Source organism: Phyllobates terribilis, unplaced genomic scaffold, assembly GCF_046119375.1.
Source record: "Phyllobates terribilis strain yellow unplaced genomic scaffold, ASM4611937v1 Scaffold_3__8_contigs__length_932513732, whole genome shotgun sequence".
In the NCBI taxonomy this organism is placed as follows: Eukaryota; Metazoa; Chordata; class Amphibia; order Anura; family Dendrobatidae; genus Phyllobates; species Phyllobates terribilis.
This window is the reverse complement of record NW_027362763.1, coordinates 79402648-79425037: the sequence shown is the minus strand read 5'-3', so window position 1 is coordinate 79425037 and position 22390 is coordinate 79402648. Positions and strand designations below refer to the sequence as shown.

The 22390-nt window shown below is 45.5% G+C and overlaps 3 non-coding genes across 3 annotated transcripts; all 3 read right to left on the bottom strand.

Annotated features, from left to right (window-relative positions):
• Nucleotides 1-2833: 2833 nt before the first annotated feature.
• TRNAV-UAC (transfer RNA valine (anticodon UAC)) lies at nucleotides 2834-2903 on the bottom strand. Its single transcript has one exon. It is a non-coding gene; the product is annotated as a tRNA-Val (tRNA).
• Nucleotides 2904-14800: 11897 nt separating this feature from the next.
• On the bottom strand, nucleotides 14801-14872 carry TRNAV-UAC (transfer RNA valine (anticodon UAC)). Its single transcript has one exon. It is a non-coding gene; the product is annotated as a tRNA-Val (tRNA).
• A 6244-nt stretch (nucleotides 14873-21116) lies between these two features.
• On the bottom strand, nucleotides 21117-21188 carry TRNAA-UGC (transfer RNA alanine (anticodon UGC)). The gene has a single exon. It is a non-coding gene; the product is annotated as a tRNA-Ala (tRNA).
• Nucleotides 21189-22390: the final 1202 nt, after the last annotated feature.

The window sequence follows — 22390 nt, the reverse complement described above, 5'->3', positions numbered from 1 at the left end:
CAGTTCTTGCGTTGTTTTGTGGCAGACAATCAAGAGGGGTGGTCTGAGTTTCTGCCACTTGCTGAATTTGCTCTGAACAATCATACATCTTCTTCTGCTGGTTGTTCGCCTTTTTTTTGTTGTTCTGGGAGACATCCGTCGTTTGGGTCGTTCTCCAAGTTGGGATCTGCCGTGCCTGAGGAGGAGAATTTTTCCGGTGATTTGGAGAGAGTTTGGACGGATGTGCGTGGTAATCTTCAGGAGGCCAACAGAAAATCTAAAGACTACTTTGATAGGAAACGACAGGAGGTTTTGTTCGCTGTTGGTGACATGGTTTGGTTGTCCTCTAGGAATCTGCGGTTGAGGATTCCTTCTAAGAAATTGGGTCCCAAGTTTGTAGGGCCCTTTAAGGTGCTTCAGGTTGTCAACCAATCTGCTGTTAGGTTGGAAGTTCCTACCTCCTGGAGAATTAATCCGGTATTTCATGTCTCTCTGTTGAAAAAAGCTGTTGTATCGGATTGTGACGCCTCTGCCTCTGTTCCTCCGGTGGTGGAGGACGGGGAATATGAAATATCTCGCATCCTTAACTCTAGACGGTATAGAGGTAGTTTGCAGTATCTTGTGGCCTGGAAAGGTTTCGGACCCGAGGATAACTCTTGGGTGAGGTCGGATGATGTTTCCGCGTCCAGACTTATCAGAGCGTTTCACAGGAGATTTCCTGATAAGCCTGGTCCTAGGGGATCCGGAGGATCCTCTTAGAAGGGGGGGGTACTGTTAGAACCTTGCTCTTAGGTTTTTTCCTTTGCTGGTCACATGACCTTGTTGGCCTATTTAATCCTGCTCCACCCTTCTGGCTTTGCTGGACTTCATTGTATAACTACTTTCTAGCTAGCCTGTGCTCAGTATCTTACTCTGTTAGTTTGCTTGGTCTTCGGACCTCTATGTTCTATATATTTTGTTTGTTCGTCTGTCTGCTACTATTTCTGTTAGGAGGTGTCCTATTTTCCTCCCAGTCCTTAGTACTTGTAGGGATTCCTTCCCCACATCTATAGGTCTCCGTACAGACTAGCTTAGGACTTTAGCAGGTCTGATCGCAGGATCAGGTCCCCTGTTACATCGTAGGGATTCAGCTGAGTTCTATCGTAGGGACAGATCTCCTCTCTTTCCTTAGCTCTGGTAGCAGAACATAACAGTATCGCATGTTCGAGTCCCTCATGCTTGGGGTGGGATGTGATGTCTCTGTGTGACAGGCGACAACGGCTCATGTAATACTATTTTTACATTTTTTATAACTTTCTTTGTTGGGATGGACGGGCGTAGATCATACGTGCCTTGTGTCTACAAGTCTGCCCCCTGGTGTCTGTAAGTTACTTTACATAAAATCCTCCAAATTAAAGGGGTTTTAAACTAGTATTTAAAAATGAATCCATGGTTGTCCAACAATATAAAGGAGCAGATACTTATCTTCCATATTCCTTCCGGTCTCATTTCTTCGTCTTCTGATTGGGGATGTCACTTGACCACTGCAGTCAATCAATGGTAACATTTTACCCACGCCAGAACAGAAAATGAGGTGACTGGCAGGAAACACAGACAGTGGTGCAGCACAATCGTGAAGGCAATTATTATTATTATGGGTTTGTTTTAGATGCCACCATGGGTTTTTTAAAGAAAACCCCTTTAAGATCATGTTTGGACGACATTTCTCACTAAATTTCTGTTACATCCAGAGAGATGAAGTTCTGCACATTTATCAGTTCCCGGAATATTTGGAAGCTTTTCCAGCTATTTATCACAATAAACGGAGATGTCAGGGACTGAAGCCAAGGACTCATACATGCAAAGCATGCGCTCTACCACTGAGCTGCATCCCCTGTATAGCCTGTATGGGCAAATTCAGGAACATAGAGCGCTGCAGCCAATCACTGGGCACTTCCCCTTTAATAAATTTACTTACAGCTGCCTTTTGCCACCACAAGAAATGCTCCTCATTTGGGAACTGGAGAATTTTTCTCTTATAATTTTCACCACTTTTGTGCCATAAATTATGATTAATTTGTCAGCGGCGCGCGGCTACGCCCCATCCTGGCTAAGCTTAACCTGGTTTTACAAAGTTGGCGGAGTTGGTCGGCACCAATCAAAACCACAAAAAGTCAAAGAATCTCAGGAGCAAAATGAATGAACCGGGGAACATGTTTTATCAGATACAGGCCCTGGAGTGGAAACATTATACCGGCAGTATTGTATGGTACTGTGGGGTTGGTACTAATATGGGGGGGGGCGAGTTTATAAATGTTACTATTTGGGATTATTATAGGTTGAAAACATAATACTACAATACAGAGCTCACATAATACTACAATACAAATCCCACATAATACTACAATACAAACTCACATAATACTACAATACAGAGCCCACATAATACTACAATACAGAGCCCACATAATATTGCCATAAAGTGTCTATATAATACTACCATACAGAGCCCACATATTTATTGCCATAAAGTGTCTATATAATTCCACCATACATACAGTGCTCACCTAATATGCCAGTAAGTAGGAGGCTGTTTGTGGCGCTCACCTCTAGCGGCTGCAGAATAACTGTTGCGGCCGCTGGAACAAGATCCTGTAAATCGATTGGCTCCTCTCTGGTCTCCAGCGATTTCAGCCTGTTCATGTATTGTGCTGATTACACTGCCCCCTAGTGTCTGACAGATACTTTACATCAATTTTTAAAGGAACTCTCTCTTTCATTTAGTGCTGAGTCCTGTTTTTTTTGTTACATACAGACAGACGACCGGTGAATTCCTGAACATTTATCAGATTTCAGGTATTTAATCCAAAAAACATGGAGATGCTGGGGATTGAACCCAGGGCCTCACACATGTAAAGCATGCGCTCTACCACTGAGCTATAATCATTCATTTACTGCAGAGATCTGGAGCCGCAGCAGAGGCTCAGCACTGAACACGGAGAAGTGAAATGGTTAATATTCTACAATATTTTTTTACTATCACAGCGTAAAGCAGAAAGTTTTCTGAAAGTTGACCGCCCCTTTAGTACATTTGCTGCCTCTTACAGCTGCCGTGCGCCACAAGTAACGCTCTCCAGCTGGGGATTGTAGCACAATTCTGTTGTGATTTGCGGCACTTTTCTGCCGTAACTTGTGATATGTGGTCTGCGCTCGGCTGTGTCCCCTCCCGGCTAAGCTGCACCCATGTTTTACAAAGTTGGCGGAGCCGGCGGCTACTGGTGTAAACCCACAAAGCCAAAGAATCTCAGGCGCAAAACTGATGAATCGGGGAATACAGGACACAGGCCCTGGAGAGGAAACATTATAGCGGCAGTATTTATGGCACTGTGGTGTTGGTACTATTATGGGTGAGGCGTGTTTATAAATGTTACTATCTGTGACTGTTCAGATGAAGACAATATGATGGGTTAATGTCAATGCACAGCGAATACCGCCATAAAGAGCACACATAATACTGCAATACAAAGCCCGCATAATACTACCATACAGAGCCCACATAATACTACAATACAAAGCCCACATAATACTACAATACAAAGCTCACATAATACTACAATACAAAGCTCACATAATACTACAAAACAAAGCCCACATAATACTACAATACAAAGCTCACATAATGCTACAAAACAAAGCCCACATAATACTACAATACAAAGCCCACTTAATACTACAATATAAAGCCCGCATAATACTACAATACAGATCTCAAATAATACTACAATACAAAGCTCACATAATACTACAATACAAAGCTCGCATAATACTACAATACAAAGCTCACATAATACTACAATACAAACTCACATAATACTACAATACAGAACCCACATAATATTGCCATAAAGTGTCTATATAATACTACTATATAGCACCCACATAATACTACCATACAGAGCTCACATAATACTACAATACAGAGCCCACATATTTATTGCCATAAAGTGTCTATATAATACCACCATACATACAGTGCTCACTTAATATGCCAGTAAGTAGGAGGCTGTTTGTGGCGCTCACCTCTAGCGGCTGCAGAATAACTGTTGCGGCTGCTGGAACAAGATCCTGTAAATCGATTGGCTCCTCTCTGGTCTCCAGCAATTTCAGCCTGTTCATGTATTGTGCTGATTACACTGCCCCCTAGTGTCTGACAGCTACTTTACATCAATTTTTAAAGGAAATCTGACATTTAGTGCTGAGTCCTGTTGTTTTTTGTTACATACAGACAGACGACCGGTGACTAGTGTTGAGCCACCCCCGTAGTGTTCGAGTTCGGTTCGTCGAACACCTTCGAACACCGTTAAAACCAATGGCAGGCAAACAAAAACACATAGAAACACATAGAAAACACCTTCAAAGGTGTCCAAAAGCTGACAAACTGCTCAGAAGACACAACTAACACATGGAAAAGTGACAAGTACATATAGTCATGCGAAAAGAAAAGAGGTGGAGGAGTAAAAGGAGGGGGAGACACAGATATAGGCATGTCATGCCCTTCTAAAATCCAAAAAGTGAGAAGCCGACACGGCCAGTCCGTTCCTGCCCGTGCCACCTTCGTGTCGCCGGGTTTGTGCCAGAGCCGCGGTGAACCCTGACGGCCAGCCCCCCTCTCCCAATACTGGTGCCTGTCCGCTGGTGGGTCGAGCCCCCCCGCGGTGGGGGGGGGTAACATCTGCAGAAGAAAGACCATCTTCCAGCCAAACTAAAATGTCTACTTCTTTTAGCGGACAATGTGATAAGATCCCTTTCTTACGGCCACGCCAATCGCTACAAATTCCAGATGAGGCACAAAAACAGCAGGTGCTTCAACGGATATCAAGTGCTCCTTTAAGTGGGCTCTCCTCCACATCAACTTCAACATCACAAATACTCCAGTCCTCAAAGGTGTCACCCCAATCGCACTTGCTTCCTCACAGCTCCCAAATCTCCAGCTGCCCGTCTGAGTATGAGGTAGAACAGATGGTTGAGTCTGCACAGCTGTTTACTCATACTATAGCCTGGGAATCAGAGGTCGACTCCAGCGCTTCTGTGAATCCAGACGAGGAAATGATCTGCACTGATGCCCAGAATCTTTATAAGTCGGATCCAGGACCAGATGAAGAAGGTTCTGAGCATAATGTAGACCCTCGTTCCCAAATTGTAACTCCTGTTGGTGGAGACAATGATGAAGACGATGATGAGACTCAAATACCTGATTGGAGCGACAACTTGACTTTTCGGTCAGGGCAGGAAGAGGTTGGCTCTGAGGACGACGGGTGTGATAACACACAGGGTGATGATGACGAGGTTGGAGATCCCACTTACTGTCAACCCACAGTCAGCCAGTCGATGAGGTCAGCAGAGGAGGTGGAGGAGGAAGTGACTAGCCCAGGGGATGGGGATGACTCGGTACCCGGCCTTTGCCTGGCCTTGGGGATGTCGCGGTAGTCGGCTCCCTGGCCTGTACCCTGGGGTCACTCTATAAAAGGGTGGATAATTGTTAATTTTATAAGAGTTTGTGACGCCACCTGTGGTATCTGGTGAGAAGCACCAGTGCTGCAGCAGTCCACTGAGGCCGGTGATAAGGCTGCTCGATGGTATAGCTCCCCACAGGTGGAGCTAGGTCTCAGGGCAGCGTATGCAAGGGGAATGCAGGACAGCCGAGACCCAGCTGGGTCAGAGCAAGAACGGGAACGGACACGGTAGTCACTTCAGTACCTTTTACTGGTGGAAATTCAGGCACATCCCGGAGCACTGTAGGGTGAAGGGTGCATATCAGGATCCTCCCCAATGAGCGGGTGTAGGGCCTCCTGTTTCTTGACTCTGCGTAGTAAGTTTCTGACCTGCCTGGAGCTAGGCCTAACTTTGTCTCTGTCCTGCGCTGGCTAACCTTGTGGTAGGGCCTTCTCTTGGAGTTCACGCTCCCAGTATGCGGGGCCTAAGCATCTCCTGGCTCTGTTACGTATCAGCACCTTAGCGATCCTGGGACTTGTAGTTCTCCAGGGATTCCGGTTATGCCTTACTGAGTCATAGAGATCCCGGTAAGCTCGGATCCGGTGTCCGGTAACTGCTTCGGGGTGAGCTGGTTAAGCTCCTCCGCCCCTTATGTACTAACTCACCACTCGCCTTCGGCCTACTCGAGCCCTCACTAGGCTATACACACTAACGGCAGCTTGCCGCGCTTCATCGATCTTATGGCGCCGGCACACCTTAAGCTCTATCTGGGTTTCCTGAATCTAGCTAGCAGGAGCCTCGTGCTCCACTGCTGAACTATTAACCGAGTTCTCTAGACTAGACTGAGCTCCACTGCAGACTGACCTCTCTTAGGCTTCTCTACTGCAGGAACTCTTCAGAGGAACTGAACTGCCTAGCTCCACTTTCCCTATTTATATACCTAAAGGGCTCCCTCTGCTGGTCTGAGGGGGAAGGTGGAGATGTGTGAATGTTTATGGGGGCCTCTTGTGGAGGATTCCATCAATGCACTCTTCTAGGATCTGTGATACCAAGCGCAGCGTTTGCGTCACAGATGCTATTGACGACGAGGTTAGGTTGCGCCTTCCTGGACAGAGACGGAGTACTGGAAGCACGTCAACAACTGCATCCTCAACCACAACTCTGCCTCTGACCACAAGTCGTAGTGGCTCTTCAGGTCGCATGGGCTCTAAGCCTTGCATAGCCTGGGCATTTATTCAGATCGATAAGGATGACCCAACTCGTGTTATCTGTAATATTTGTCACCAAAAGCTAAGTAGAGGCCAAAAAATACATAGTTTGAGTACTTCATGCATGAACCGTCACATGGATATGAAGCATAAGTTGCAGTGGGAAGCTCACTGTGCTACAATGCGGCCTAGCGGGCCAGGCCAACCACCGTCTGCCCCATCTTGTGCATCCGCAGCCTCTTCATCCTCTGTGACTGGGGGGACAGCAGTCACACGTGTTTTTGGACGCAGACCTGCCACCTCTTTACCCGCAACAGCCAGTGTGATTGGCAGGTCGTCAGTTCATTGGGAAGTGGAAACACCTGCTGGTGTTGAGCGCTCTCCGACATCGAGAGCACCACCTTTGGATCAAGGCAACCTAACATGTCTGCCTGCATCTTCCTCACAGACCAGCAGTTTGCCAGGGACACACTACTCAACCCCGTCTAAGCACAACAGCCAGCCCTCGGTCCCTCAGATGTGGAAAAGTAAAAGACCATTTCCTCCTAGTCATGAGAAAGCTAAGAGGTTGAATTTCACCATCTGCAAGCTGTTGGCTACAGAAATGCTGCCTTTCCGCCTGGAGGACACAGTGGATTTTTGAGACCTTATGTCCGTCGCATTGCCCCAGGACCCGATGCCTAGTCGGCACTACTTCTCAAAGAAAGGTGTGCCTGCGCTCCACCAGCATGTCGCACACAACATCACCACTTCTTTGAGAAACTCTGTGTGTGACAGGGTGCATTTCACCACAGACACTTGGACGAGTAGGCATGGACAGGGGCGTTACATGTCGCTGACTGGGCACTGGGTAACTATGGTGACAGCAGGACAAGGGGCTGCTGTCCAAGTCTTACTGTCCCCACGAGTTGTGCGTCAATCCTCTTTATCTCGAAGTTCCTCCACTGCTTCTGCCTCCTCAACCTCCTCTCGGTCCTCCACCTGCACCCAAAGCTTGTCTGGTAATGCCACCTGCTTTCTAACTGCGCAGAAGGGATCCTGCACACCTTCTTACTATGCTGGCAGCAGGGCTCAACGGCATCAGTGTTTACTTTGAAATGTCTGGGAAATGTGAGTCACACAGCTGAGGAGTTGTGGTCAGCTCTGGAGACCCAGTTTCATGAATGGTTGTCTCCACTGGACCTGCAACTAGGGAAGGCCGTGTGCGACAATGCTGCAAACCTGGGTGCGGCCCTTCGCCGGGGCAATGTCACACACGTGCCTTGTATGGCTCACGTGTTGAACCTGGTTGTCCATAAATTTTTAGCCCACTATCCCGGACTAGATGGCCTTCTGCAGAGGGCACGGTCGCTGTGTGCTCACTTCCGCCGTTCGCATCCCGCAGCTCAACGACTTACATCTCTACAGAAGTCGTTGGGCCTTCCAATTCACCGGCTGAAATGCGATGTGCCTACCCGGTGGAATTCAACTCTGCACATGTTGCAGCGACTGTGGCAGCACCGACAAGCCCTGGTGCAATACGTTCTGACGTATAGCCTGGGCCAATGAGATCCAGAGGTGGGGCAAATCACGCAGCAGGAATGGTCTCAGATCAGGGACCTATGAAGTTGACGCGTCCCCTGGGCCGTGGGGTACCCTGAGCCGGGCCGGTAGACGCTGGGGGTTGTAGTCACTGTGGCGGTGACCCGGTCCGTGACCCAGGGCGGTCAATCCAAGGGTAATTTGTATATATGGATTTTATAATGTCCGACTACGCCACCTGTGGAGTGCGGCAAAAGGGGCCGCCGCTGCGGAACAGTCCTCTGAAGCTGGTGGTATTGCAGCAAGGGTATTATTACTCACCACAGGAAGAGTGTAGCTTCAGGGCAGTGTGGGTGGATGATGGTGGTTGTAGTGCAGGGAGTCAGTAATGAACACAGAGTTCGTGTGATGCAGTCCCAAGATCTTTACTCATAGTTGTTGCAGTCCAGATTACAGGTACCAGAGCAATCTCCCCCGTCGTGCTGTGCGTACTCAGTGAGGGGCTCAGTCCACCCCCAGATAGCTCCAGAGTACTTAGCAGGACCCCCTTCTGTGTGTCCTTTCTCTGGCCTTCTCCCTGCACCTCACACCCAGTGACACTTCTATCCGGTATCCTCGGGCCTTGGCGGGTGACGTGTGTTCCGTCCCCTGGGTCCTATGTGGCTACCTTCTTAGTGAGACTGGTGTGGACTTTGGCCTGCAGTACATGAAATGCTGCAGCCTCCGGTTTCAAGTTGAGCCTTGCTGTTTCTCCGCTTGTTGAGGGACCGGTTCCCCTTATCTGGCCTGACACCTCTACCTCCTGGTAGCAGCGGGAGTATGGGTGGCCTTCTGCACGGCCCGTAGCCCTAGGGTCCCTTGGGTTCCTGGAGCCTTCCTGCTCCCACTCCTCTCTTCTCTCCTTCAGTCCTGGGCCTCCCAGGCTAGGCCCGCCTCCGGAGCAGAGCTCATGCCGAGCCTCTGCTCCTGTCACTTTTCCTCCTCTGACTGGCTTGCTCTTTCTAAGATGGCTTCCTATTTATACTCTCCCTGTCATGTGCTCCCCTAAGCTGCTCCCCTAAGCACCCACTACATAGGACCCTCCCACCAGCTAGGGACCTGGGACTGTGCTCTCCCTTAGGAGCAATCTCGCCCTACCCCCACTGCGGGTAGGTGTTGGATGCAGGTGTTAGGGTCCCGAGCCATACGCCTTCCTTACCTGAGGGTGAGATACCACACCTCTGGGTGAGATGCAGTAACTCTGTGGCGACTGAACCCTCAGGGGCGCCACACACCCTTCTGCACAGTTTTGAAATGGCGACGAAGATGTTTAGTGCTGACGACGATGCCATTATCAGCATGACTATTCCGGTGATTTACATGCTGAAGCACACATTAAACAGAATTCAGAGTCAGGTGGTCGGACAAGAGGAGGTGGAGGAAGTAGAGGAGGAGTCGTATGCGGAAGGGATAACATCTCCAAGGTCCAGACGGGTGGCAGCACCAAGGCGGCAGGCATGGGAGGGTGGGGGAGAGGGATTAACCAGGGCGCATGGTAGCAGCCAAACTGTTGAGGACGGTGCAGGAGCCGAGGAAGAAGTGGAGGACGAACTGGCGATGGGCATGGAAGACTCATCAGATGAGGGAGACCTTGATCACATTTCTGTTGTGCGAGGTTGGGGGGAGAGGACAGAGGAAGGAAGCATGATTGTTACCTCGCCACCAACACAACAGGGACTTGGTGCTCCTGGATGCGCAACACACATGAGTGCCTTCTTGCTGCACTACCTGCAACATGACCCTCGGATTGTCAGAATTCGAAGTAATCCCGACTACTGGGTTGCCACACTCTTAGATCCCCGGTACAAAAGTAAATTTGCCGAAATAATTCCTGCCATAAAAAGGGATTGATGCATGCAGGAGTATCTGCAGATGCTGTTGCAGAATCTTACATGTGCTTTTCCACAAAACCCCAGTGGTGCACGTAGTGAATCTCACAGTTCCAACTTGCCAACCGTGGGACCGTCGAGTCTTCATCACTCAAACCGTAACAGTAACACAGTATCTGCTGGTAACAGCAATTTTGTGGAATCGTTTCACCACTTTTTTAGACCATCCTTTGCAAGGCCACAGGAGACAAGAAGTCTGACACATAGTCAATGCCTAGAGAGGATGGTGCAGGAGTATCTCCAAGTGAACATCGAAGCCATGACTGTGTCACTGGACCCTTGCTCATTTTGGTATTCCAATCTGGAAAAATGGCCGGAGCTCGCCACTCACGCCTTGGAGATCTTGTCATGCCCCGCAGCCAGCGTTCTGTCTGAACGTGTGTTCAGCACTGCTGGTGGTGTGCTGACAGATAAGAGCACGCGGCTGTCCACTGAGAATGTAGACAGACTCACGTTCATAATGATGAACAAATCATGGATTCGCAAGGACATTTCTACCCCTGTGTCATCCTTGGGAGACTAAAAGCTTGAGGATTTGGTAAAATCACCTCACCAACCGTTTTAAGCAACTCTGGGGCAATTGATGCCACTTAACCCTAGAACGCATGACCATAAAAATCTACACTTTCACATACCTGGGGCCTTTTAGGCCTGTGTGCAAATAACATGGAATAACTCAAACTCAAATGACAAACAACTATATACATGAAGAATACCTAGACTTTCAAAATTCTACCTAAAGTAATCTTGCAGAAAATAGAAAACAATTAACAGGGCGGGCCTGCGAGGCCCCAGGTATGCGTTCTAGGGTTAAGTGGTGTCTGTGCCACAATTTTGGGAAAAAATGGAGACTCTTTTTGAAGTCCCCTTGCTTTGTCTTACGTGACGTTGGCATCGTCAATTCCAGGTGGGTTGGGTCGCTCCCCCCCCCTTTTAACTGTAAGAAACTACATACACTATGGCTTGGGGTAACACAGATGGTTGAGTCTGAAGAGCTGTTTACTCAGAGATCTGCTCCAAATCTTCAGTGTCTGCTAGTCAGCGTAGAATTTTTAACTGCATCTAGCCTAGGCAATACTTTGGGCGTAGTAGCCCAGCTGCGAAGCAAGCTGCACCGCCTGTGTATCTAATAAGAATTTTTAAATGCATCTAGCCTAGGCAGACTGTGGGGACCCCCAACCAAACCGAGACGCTCAGCCCCCCTATCGCCCCCCTTTCTTTGACAATACAATAATGTAACTCATACAACTGGATGGGTGAGGATGGGTCACAGCTTTATTAACTCTTTATACTCATTCCATTAGAAAGGCATTTTATTTCTAAAATAATTCAGCTTGTTGCAGCATGCCCTGGGTCTCCACTCCGGCAAGTTGGCCAACAAGTGTAACTCTCCAACATGTCCTTTCTATTTCCAGGCCACGGAGGATCCTGCGTATTCGCATGCAGGACTCTGACCCCCACCCATCACTCTTAAAGCTTGTTCCACTCCGTCCTGGAGTCCTGACAGGAATATGTCCAGTCCAATATCCATTAAGTGAACACCGTCGGGCCGTATGAGGCCTGCTTTATCTCCTTCCAGTTGTCGGTGTCGTATCACTACACCGCCTCTGTCTCTTCTAAATTTTGCCATCCGAATATTTATTACCCGCCTTGTCCGTTCGATGGCCGTGATGTCTCGCGCACCTTGCCATACCGCTATCGGCACAATCTCTGACCATACTATAGCTAGTTTTGTGAAAAATTCTCTGAAGCGCTCAGTGTCTAGTTTCATTATTGCTATTAGTTATGCTCTCTTGTGATGACCTAGGTTGTTTCCCCCGGCCTGTATAACCAAGATGACCGGACCTCTTGCCTCTCTCCCTACCTTGATTACCTCCATTAGTACCTGTGGCCATAGAAGGCCTCTAATACCTCTCCAGTTGAAATATGTGAAACTCTAATTTCCTCCCGCCTGGGCAGACTTTCGCCCTTTTTTCTGCCCAATATATATACGAGTGGCCTATCACCCACACTGTTGGCTTAGCGTCACCTGTAAAAGAAACAAACCACGTTAGGATAACAAGTCCGGTCTTATGTATCTCGCCAAACACTTGGATCGCCATCTCCCTATCCTCTGAACTTCCGTTTGTGACAGTCCTGCTCTTGCTGCATCCGTGGCCGCGCCAATGCGGAATGAGTGTGTCCCCTAATCTTTGGGGTGGTTCCCTGCCGATGTTATGCATTTATTAAATATAGCTTGGAACTGGTATCTTGATAGTGGCGTTCCATCAATGTGTGATAGGAAGAAATTACTGTGTGATCTGATAGTTAGATATGTTTTTACTATTGTTACCCGACTCAGTGTACCGTTTGTGGGTTGTAGAAGTACCCAAGTGCCCCTGCCTGCTGGAACCGTTTTTGATTGGTGTATGCGTAGACGTATTGCATTATTGGCTATGACTACGTCCTGGTGTAATAAGCCTCCACTGGTGGTAATTTTGGATTGAGGGACTAATTCGCTTATGCATAGCGCCCTGAAGAAGGCGATCGCAAATACAGGAGACAGTAGTGTTGCTTCGAATTGTGAGTGTCATGTTAATGGTGTTAGGGATATGATGTGAGAAATCAGTTTTAGTGACACGGGACGGGACGTCTACACTCCTGACTTGGCTGACCCCTTTTCCACCCTTTTATGGATTGTCTGATGATGAACCTTTGTCACATCTCCCCAATTCAGTAGTTGGAAGTGAAATGCTACTCCGGTCAGACACTGCTGCGCTGACGCCCCTGATATGCCCCTCATCATTAGCTGGTGGAGAAATTCTATGGTGACTTGTGATCTGGCTTGTTCACATTGGTCAACCCGTCTGCCTGCTACTAGTCGTGTCCACTCTTCCCATGCCTTACCGTATGCTTGCCACGTCGACGGGGCAACTGACGCTCTGATTAATGGCATCAACTATTTGCCACTAGATCCCATAGGGAGGGTGGGCAACTGTTGCCCGATGGGTGGGCGTTGTGGAAGAGCTCTGTGAAAATCTGCCAATTGAATTGTTATAAAGCGTTAGCAGCAGCTTTACACCCCACAGCATAGTGGCTAGCGCGGACCCATACATTGCGTTTTAGGCACAGGAATGCTAGCCTGGGTAGTAGGCCTAGCACTGGGAGAGACGATGATGCCATCTTATTAATGCAGTGCGCTAGGCTGGTGTTTTGTGTTATGAAGAGTATATTTTTGTTAGCCAGGCCCATATTTCTATTGATACCACTATTGGGAAGAAAAATTGTTTTCAGGGCTAGATGCAGCTAAAAATTATTATTAATTTCAAAGCTGGTGGAGCTTGGTATAGATGGCCTAATACAATGAGTCCCACACACTGCTAGAAGCCCAAATATTTTTTCAGAGCTAGATGCAGACAAAAAATTATATTCAATTTGCAACCTGATGGAGGTCAGTATGGATGAACTAATAGAATGATGCTATGCCCAAAAGGTTTTACTTCACTAGGTGCAGTAAAAAAATTGGTATTCTATACACAGGTGGTATATCTTGCAACACAGATAGGCTACTCCACTGACTAACACACTCTGCAATAGGCCAAAAAGGATTAGCTTTGCTAGATTCAGCCAAATGCTGTGAAAAAAACTTGCACAGCACTGGCACAGACCTGCCTGGCAAAAACTGATAGGAACTGATGTAACCTAGTCCTGAAAAGGACTCCAATTACAATTAGTCTTTACTCCCACAATCTATCTATTTAAGAGCACAGACCTGCCTGATAAAAGTCGTAGGAAATGCTGTAACCTAGTCCTTAAAAGGACTGCAATCACAACTATTCCCTACTCCCAAGCTATCTGTAGATTTCAGAGAAAATTGGCTTGAAATTAACAAGGTATAGCGCACACAGCAACAGCGGTGCCGTCTAACACGCAGCTGCAGCAGTGAGAAAATGGTGGCGACGGGGAAAATGGCTTGGTCTTATAGGGCAAGGACATGTGACATACACTGCCAATGACACATGCCCTTGCTTGTGTGAAAAAAGCACTTCGCTCCGTGTGTGCGCTGCTGATAGGCTGACAGATTGCACCTCCCCACTGCAAATGCGGGAAAGAGAAAAAAAATGGAGATCTTCATTGTTCCTGCAGAGATCCATCCCCTGCCCCTCCCCCCGCCCCGCTGTACACTCAAACTGCGTATTAACATTAATTTTCATCATTACTGAGAAAAAATCCAGTTATGATTTTGGTGCACGAACAGTTATCGAACATAAGGAAAGACTAGAAGCAATGGGATGAAACTAAATGGGAGGAGACACAGATTAGATATTAGAAAAAACTTTTTGACAGTTAGGGTGATTAATGAGTGGAACAGGCTGCCACGAGAGGTGGTGAGTTCCCCTTCAATGGACGTCTTCAAACAGAGGCTGGACAGACATCTGTCTGAGATGATCTAGTGAATCCTGCTTTGAGCAGGGGGTTGGACCAGATGACCCAGGAGGTCCCTTCCAACTCTACCATTCTATGATTCTATGATTCTATGATAACCTCGAACAGCCGAATTTTTCTCAAATCGTTCGTGTTCGCCGACCGGCTCGAACACCGCCCAAAACAGCTCGAATTTGAGATTGGCGAACAGTTCGAGTTGAACAACGCTCATCTCTACTGGTGAATTCCTGAACATTTATCAGATTTCAGGTATTTAATCCAAAGGCATGGAGATGCTGGGGATTGAGCCCAGGGCCTCACACATGTAAAGCATGCGCTCTACCACTGAGCTACAGCCCCTATAATCCTTCATTTACTGCAGAGATCTGGAGCCGCAGCAGAGGCTCAGCACTGAACACGGGGAAGTGAAATGGTTAATATTTTACAATATTTTTTTTACTATCACAGCGTAAAGCAGAAAGTTTTCTGAAAGTTGACCGCCCCTTTAGTACATTTGCTGCCTCTTACAGCTGCCGTGCGCCACAAGTAACGCTCTCCAGCTGGGGATTGTAGCACAATTCTGTTGTGATTTGCGGCACTTTTCTGCCGTAACTTGTGATATGTGGTCTGCGCTCGGCTGTGTCCCCTCCCGGCTAAGCTGCACCCATGTTTTACAAAGTTGGCGGAGCCGGCGGCTACTGGTGTAAACCCACAAAGTCCAAGAATCTCAGCTGCAAAACTGATGAATCGGGGAATACAGGACACAGGCCCTGGAGAGGAAACATTATAGCGGCAGTATTTATGGCACTGTGGTGTTGGTACTATTATGGGTGAGGCGTGTTTATAAATGTTACTATCTGTGACTGTTCAGATGAAGACAATATGATGGGTTAATGTCAATGCACAGCGAATACCGCCATAAAGAGCACACATAATACTGCAATACAAAGCCCGCATAATACTACCATACAGAGCCCACATAATACTACAATACAAAGCCCACATAATACTACAATAAAAAGCCCACATAATACTACAATACAAAGCTCACATAATACTACAATACAAAGCTCACTTAATACTACAATACAAAGCTCACATAATACTACAATACAAAGCCCACATAATACTACAATACAAAGCTTACATAATACTACAATACAAAGCTCACATAATACTATAATACAAAGCCCGCATAATACTACAAAACAAAGCTCACTTAATACTACAATACAAAGCTCACATAATACTACAAAACAAAGCTCACTTAATACTACAATACAAAGCCCGCATAATACTACAATACAGATCTCAAATAATACTACAATACAAAGCTCACATAATACTACAATACAAAGCTCACATAATACTACAATACAAAGCTCACATAATACTACAATACAAAGCCCACATAATACTACAATACAAAGCTCACATAATACTACAATACAAAGCCCACATAATACTACAATACAAAGCCCACATAATACTACAATACCAAGCTCACATAATACTACAATAGAAAGCCCACATAATACTACAATACAAAGCTCACATACTACAATAAAAAGCCCACATAATACTACAATACAAAGCCCACATAATACTACAATAGAAAGCTCACATAATACTACAATACAGAGCCCGCATAATACTACAATACAGAGCACACATAATACTACAATACAGAGCTCACATAACACTGCAATACAAAGCTCACATAATACTACAATACAAAGCCCACATAATACTACAATACAGAGCCCGCATAATACTACAATACAAAGCCCACATAATATTATAATACAGAGCACACATAATACTACACTAGAGCACCCGTATAATACTACCATACAGCGCCCACATAATACTACAATACAGTGCCCACATAATACTAACATACAAAGCCCACATAATACTTCAATACAAAGCTCACATAATACTACAATACAAAGTCACATCATACTACAATACAAAGCTCACTACAATACAAAGCCTGCATAATACTACAATACAAAGCCCGCATAATACTACAGTACAAAGCCCACATAATACAACAATACAGAGCCCGCATAATACTACAATACAAATCTCACATAATACTAAAATACAAAGCTCACATAATACTAAAATACAGAGCCCGCATAAAACTACAATACAAAGCCTGCATAATACTACAATACAAAGCCCGCATAATACTACAGTACAAAGCCCACATAATACTACAATACAGAGCCCACATAACACTACCATACAGAGCCCACATAATACTACCATACAGAGCGCACTTAATACTACCATACAGAGCACATATAACACTACCATACATAGCCCACATACTACTACCATACAGCTCTCATATAATACTATCATACAGAGACCACATAATACGACCATATCGAGAACACATGCCACCATACATAATACTACTATACACTGTTCACCTGGTACTAGTATAGATGCGTAGGTGAATTCCCGCACATTCGATTTCTGAAAATCCGGTGAGTTTGAACGATCATCACATGCTTGAAGCAGAGTTGTCTACCCTCATTTTTGTCCGGCCCATTTTTGGGGTTTTGTGTGATATTATGTACAATTTGCCTTTTTTTCTCTGCTTTATTTCTGTTGTTCCAATACACACAAAGGACATATACCTGTGTGTAACAATATGTGGAACTGTAAGAATCTTCTGGGAGAAATATTTTGTTTTCTAGAACAATTTCAAGGGGCCAACACTTTCAGCCATGACTGTATATAGATATGTGTGTGCAGCACCTGCATTTATAAATCCCGGTACAATTTCCCCCTATCAGCGCTCAGCGGTGACAGGATGTGCGGGACAGCGGAGTGTCAGGGTTGCGAGCGGTGAGCTCAGAGGGGGCAGCCTGTCACTGTGATACGAGGCCAAGGAGCTGCTCTCACCACTGGGACAACCCGCCGCCACAGCGCTGCTCTGAGCAGTGACAGCAGGACTGTGGAGATGATTACCAGCAGTGGGAACAGGTTGTAGCCCAGTATCACAGTGATCGCCTGCCCCCCCCTGTGCTCACCGCTGCTGTCACCGCAGTGTCCAGCTCTGCTCAGTCAATGTAAAGCCTCATTCAGACGTCCCTGCATTACAGACATCGGAATGAGGCTTTTCACTGAATGTGCAGACCCATGTATCTAGGGTCATCATATGTGATGCAGTCCACTGAGCCATGTATCTAAACCCATCATATGTGATGCAGTCCGCTGAGCCATGTATCTAAACCCATCATATGTGATGCAGTCCGCTGAGCCATGTATCTAAACCCATCATATGTGATGCAGTCTGCTGAGCCATGTATCTAAACCCATCATATGTGATGCAGTCCGCTGAGCCATGTATCTAAACCCATCATATGTGATGCAGTCCGCTGAGCCGTGTATCTAAACCCATCATATGTGATGCAGTCCGCTGAGCCGTGTATCTAAACCCATCATATGTGATGCAGTCCGCTGAGCCATGTATCTAAACCCATCATATGTGATGCAGTCTGCTGAGCCATGTATCTAAACCCATCATATGTGATGCAGTCCGCTGAGCCATGTATCTAAACCCATCATATGTGATGCAGTCCGCTGAGCCGTGTATCTAAACCCATCATATGTGATGCAGTCCGCTGAGCCGTGTATCTAAACCCATCATATGTGATGCAGTCCGCTGAGCCATGTATCTAAGCCCATCATATGTGATGCAGTCCGCTGAGCCATGTATCGACCTCTGCAGTGTCGCTCCTGCGCAGGTTGGTGTTATGCAGTGACGTCACCGTGCTGCCACCAACCGCCAGCTACACCTGCAACGTCCCGGAGGAGCAGGAGTATTTTTATTGTGATGAAATTCACTATTTCTGTGTGGGGGCGCTGAGAGGGCAGCATACTATAAGGGGGTACAAAGGGGGCAATATACTGTGTGGGGGCACAAAGGAGGCAGTATGGGGTATAGGGGCCATAAAGTGGGCAATAAATGGAGAGGAACAAAGGAGGCGACACACTATGTGCTGTGTCTTGTATTTAGAACATGGTCCAGGCACAAGTACAGGGGATGGAGCTCAGTGGTTGAGCGCATGCTTTGCATATATGAGACCCTGGGTTCAATCCCTGACATCTCCATGTTTTGTGATAAATAACTAGAAAAACTTGTAAATATTGAGAAATATTATTCACCAGTCGTCTCTCCAAAGTTCTGCCAAACTAACCAATGTGCGGGCTCGAGCTTTGCGCAGATAGAAAAAGTTATGTAGTAAAAGACTGAATATTTTGGTGCAAGCATTTACGACGATGAAATATTGCTAATTGAGCAACATATCTGGGTGCAAAAGCAATGATAAATATTCCCCATGACATTATTATCGGGGTCCAATGTAAGCCCGCACAACGGTTAGTCTGACAGATCTTTGGCTTATAAAAGTAATTATAGCCTCCATAATATCTAGAAATGCCTAAGCTTGAACCCAGGGCCTCATACAGGAGAAGCATGCACTCTACCACTGAGCTACATCCCCTATATATGTTAAGAGAGTAAGTTACTAACTTTGAGAGAACATACACCGCTGCAGCCAATCACTGAGCGCTGTCTGTGACCTTCCTTCTACCTCTGGCATCAGACATGCAGCTTTGAAAACATTGTGTCAGGGCTACAACCCCTGGCAAAAATTATGGAATCACCGGGCTCAGAGGATGTTCATTCAGTTGTTTAATGTTGTTGAAAAAAAGCAGGTCACAGACATGGCACAAAACTAAAGTCATTTCAAATGGCAACTTTAGGGCTTTAAGAAACACTAAAAGAAATCAAGATTAAAAATGTGGTACTCAGTAAGGGTAATTTCTTTCAGACCAAGCAGAGGAAAAAAATTATGGAATCACCAGGTAAATTTTCATTTCCAAAACGAACACCTGCATCAAATTAGATCTGCTCGTTAGTCTGCATCTAAAAAGGAGTGTTCACACCTTGGAGAGCTGTTGCACCAAGTGGACTGACATGAATCATGGCTCCAACACGAGAGATGTCAATTGAAACAAAGGAGAGGATTATCAAACTCTTGAAAGAAGGTAAATCATCATGCAATGTTGCAAAAGATGTTGGTTGTTCACAGTCAGCTGTATCTAAAATCTGGAGCAAATACAAACAACATGGGAAATTTGTTAAAGGCAAACATACTGGTACACCAAGGAAGACATCAAAGCGTCAAGACCGGAAACTTAAAGCAATATGTCTCCAAAACAGTAAATGCACAACAAAACAAATGAGGAACGAATGGGAGGAAACTGGAGTCAATGTCTGTGACCGAACTGTAAGAAACCGCCTAAAGGAAATGGGATTTACATACAGAAAAGCTAAACATAAGCCATCATTAACACCTAAACAGAAAAAAACAAGGTTACAATGGGCTAAGGAAAAGCAATCATGGACTGTGGATGACTGGATGAAAGTCATATTCAGTGATGAATCGTGAATCTGCATTGGGCAAGGTGATGATGCTGGAACTTTTGTTTGGTGCCGTTCCAATGAGATTTATAAAGATGACTGCATGAAGAGAACATGCAAATGTCCACAGTCATTGATGATATGGGGCTGCATGTCAGGTAAAGGCACTGGGGAGATGGCTGTCATTGCATCTTCAATAAATGCCCAAGTTTACATTGATATTTTGGACAGTTTTCTTATCCCATCAATTGAAAGGATGTTTGGGGATGATGACATCATTTTTCAAGATGATAATGCATCCTGCCATAGAGCAAAAACTGTGAAAACATTCCTTGAAAGAAGACACATAAGGTCAATGTCATGGCCTGCAAATAGTCCGGATCTCAATCCAATTGAAAATCTTTGGTGGAAGTTGAAGAAAATGGTCCATGACAAGGCTCCAACCTGCAAAGCTGATCTGGCAACAGCAATCAGAGAAAGTTGTAGCCAGATTGATGAAGAGTACTGTTTGTCACTCATTAAGTCCATGCCTCAGAGACTGCAAGCTGTTATTAAAGCCAGAGGTGGTGCAACAAAATACTAGTGATGTATTGGAGTGTTCTTTTGTGTGTTTGTTTTTCATGATTCAATAACTTTTTCCTCAGAATTTAGTGATTCCATAATTTTTTCCCTCTCCTTGGTCTGAAAAAAATTACCCTTACTGAGTACCACATTTTTTATCTTGATTTCTTTTAGTGTTTCTTAAAGCCATAAAGTTGCCATTTGAAATGACTTTAGTTTTGTGCCATGTCTGTGATCTGCTTTTATTCAACAACATTAAACAACTGAATGAACATCCTCCGAGCCCGGTGACTCCATAATTTTTGCCAGGGGTTGTACAAATCAGAAGAGGTGCTGGGGAGGCTGACAGGTAGCAGGAGATTCACGGGGCTCCCATCGGCAATGATGGTTGCTGTCGCTGGAAATAAATTGACTCCTCTAGTACTGTGCTGATTACACTGCCCCCTAGTGTCTGACAGTTACTCTACATAAGATTCTCAAAAGGAAAAAATGCCTACTTTAGTGCTGATTCCGGTCTTTGTGTTACATCCAGTGAAATCCTGCACATTAATCAGATTTCTGAACATTTGGAAGATTTTTAGTTATTACAAAACATGGAGATGCCGGGGATTGAACCTGGGGCCTCATGCATGCAAAGCATGCGCTCTACCACTGAGCTACATCCCCTGGATATATACCACCTTCTAGAAATTTCTGGAGAATTCTATAACTACTAGAGGGAACTGATTTATCCTTTAATGGAAGCTGTTATAACTTGCTATGCATTGAGCGCCCTCTAGTGGCGGCTGTACACAGACAGAATATTAAGGGAATCTATTATGGGAGTACGACCTTCAGCTAAGCAGAGATCACTCCTGCTCCAACTAATATCAGAGGCCTGTAGGCAAATAATCGCACCGTCATATTTAATGCTCTGCGGATGCACTTTTACAAATCTTTTGTTTTCCTTTTGCTGTGATAATAACCATAGTGTAATGTCCACTCATTGATCCCACACAACAGGACGCCCCGTCAGTGCTCCACACAGCATAACTACCCCCTTAATGCCCCCACAGAATAATGTCTCCTTATCTACCCCATACTGTAGGATTCCTCCTCTGCGCCCCCACCCTTTCTGCCCCCCTTTGTGCCTAACACACAAAATATTGCCCCAATTCTGCCCCTCATACAGTATATTACCCCCTTTGTGCCCCTCACACAGTATTTTGCCTCGATTTTCCTTTCAACATTCTACAGATGCTTCTCACAAAATTTGAATATTATCAAAAAGTTAATTTATTTCAGTTCTTCAATACAAAAAGTGAAACTCCTATATTATATAGAGTCATTACACACAGAGGGATCTATTATATAGAGTCATTACACACAGAGGGATCTATTATATAGAGTCATTACACACAGAGGGATCTATTATATAGAGTCATTACACGCAGAGGGATCTATTATATAGAGTCATTACACACAGAGGGATCTATTATATAGAATCATTACACACAGAGGGATCTATTATATAGAGTCATTACACACAGAGGGATCTATTATATAGTCATTACACACAGAGGGATCTATTATATAGAGTCATTACACACAGAGGGATCTATTATATAGAGTCATTACACACAGAGGGATCTATTATATAGAGTCATTACACACAGAGGGATCTATTATATAGAGTCATTACACACAGAGGGATCTATTATATAGAGTCATTACACACAGAGGGATCTATTATATAGAGTCATTACACACAGAGTGATCTATTAAATAGAATCATTACACACAGAGGGATCTATTATATAGAGTCATTACACACAGAGGGATCTATTATATAGAGTCATTACACACAGAGTGATCTATTATATAGAGTC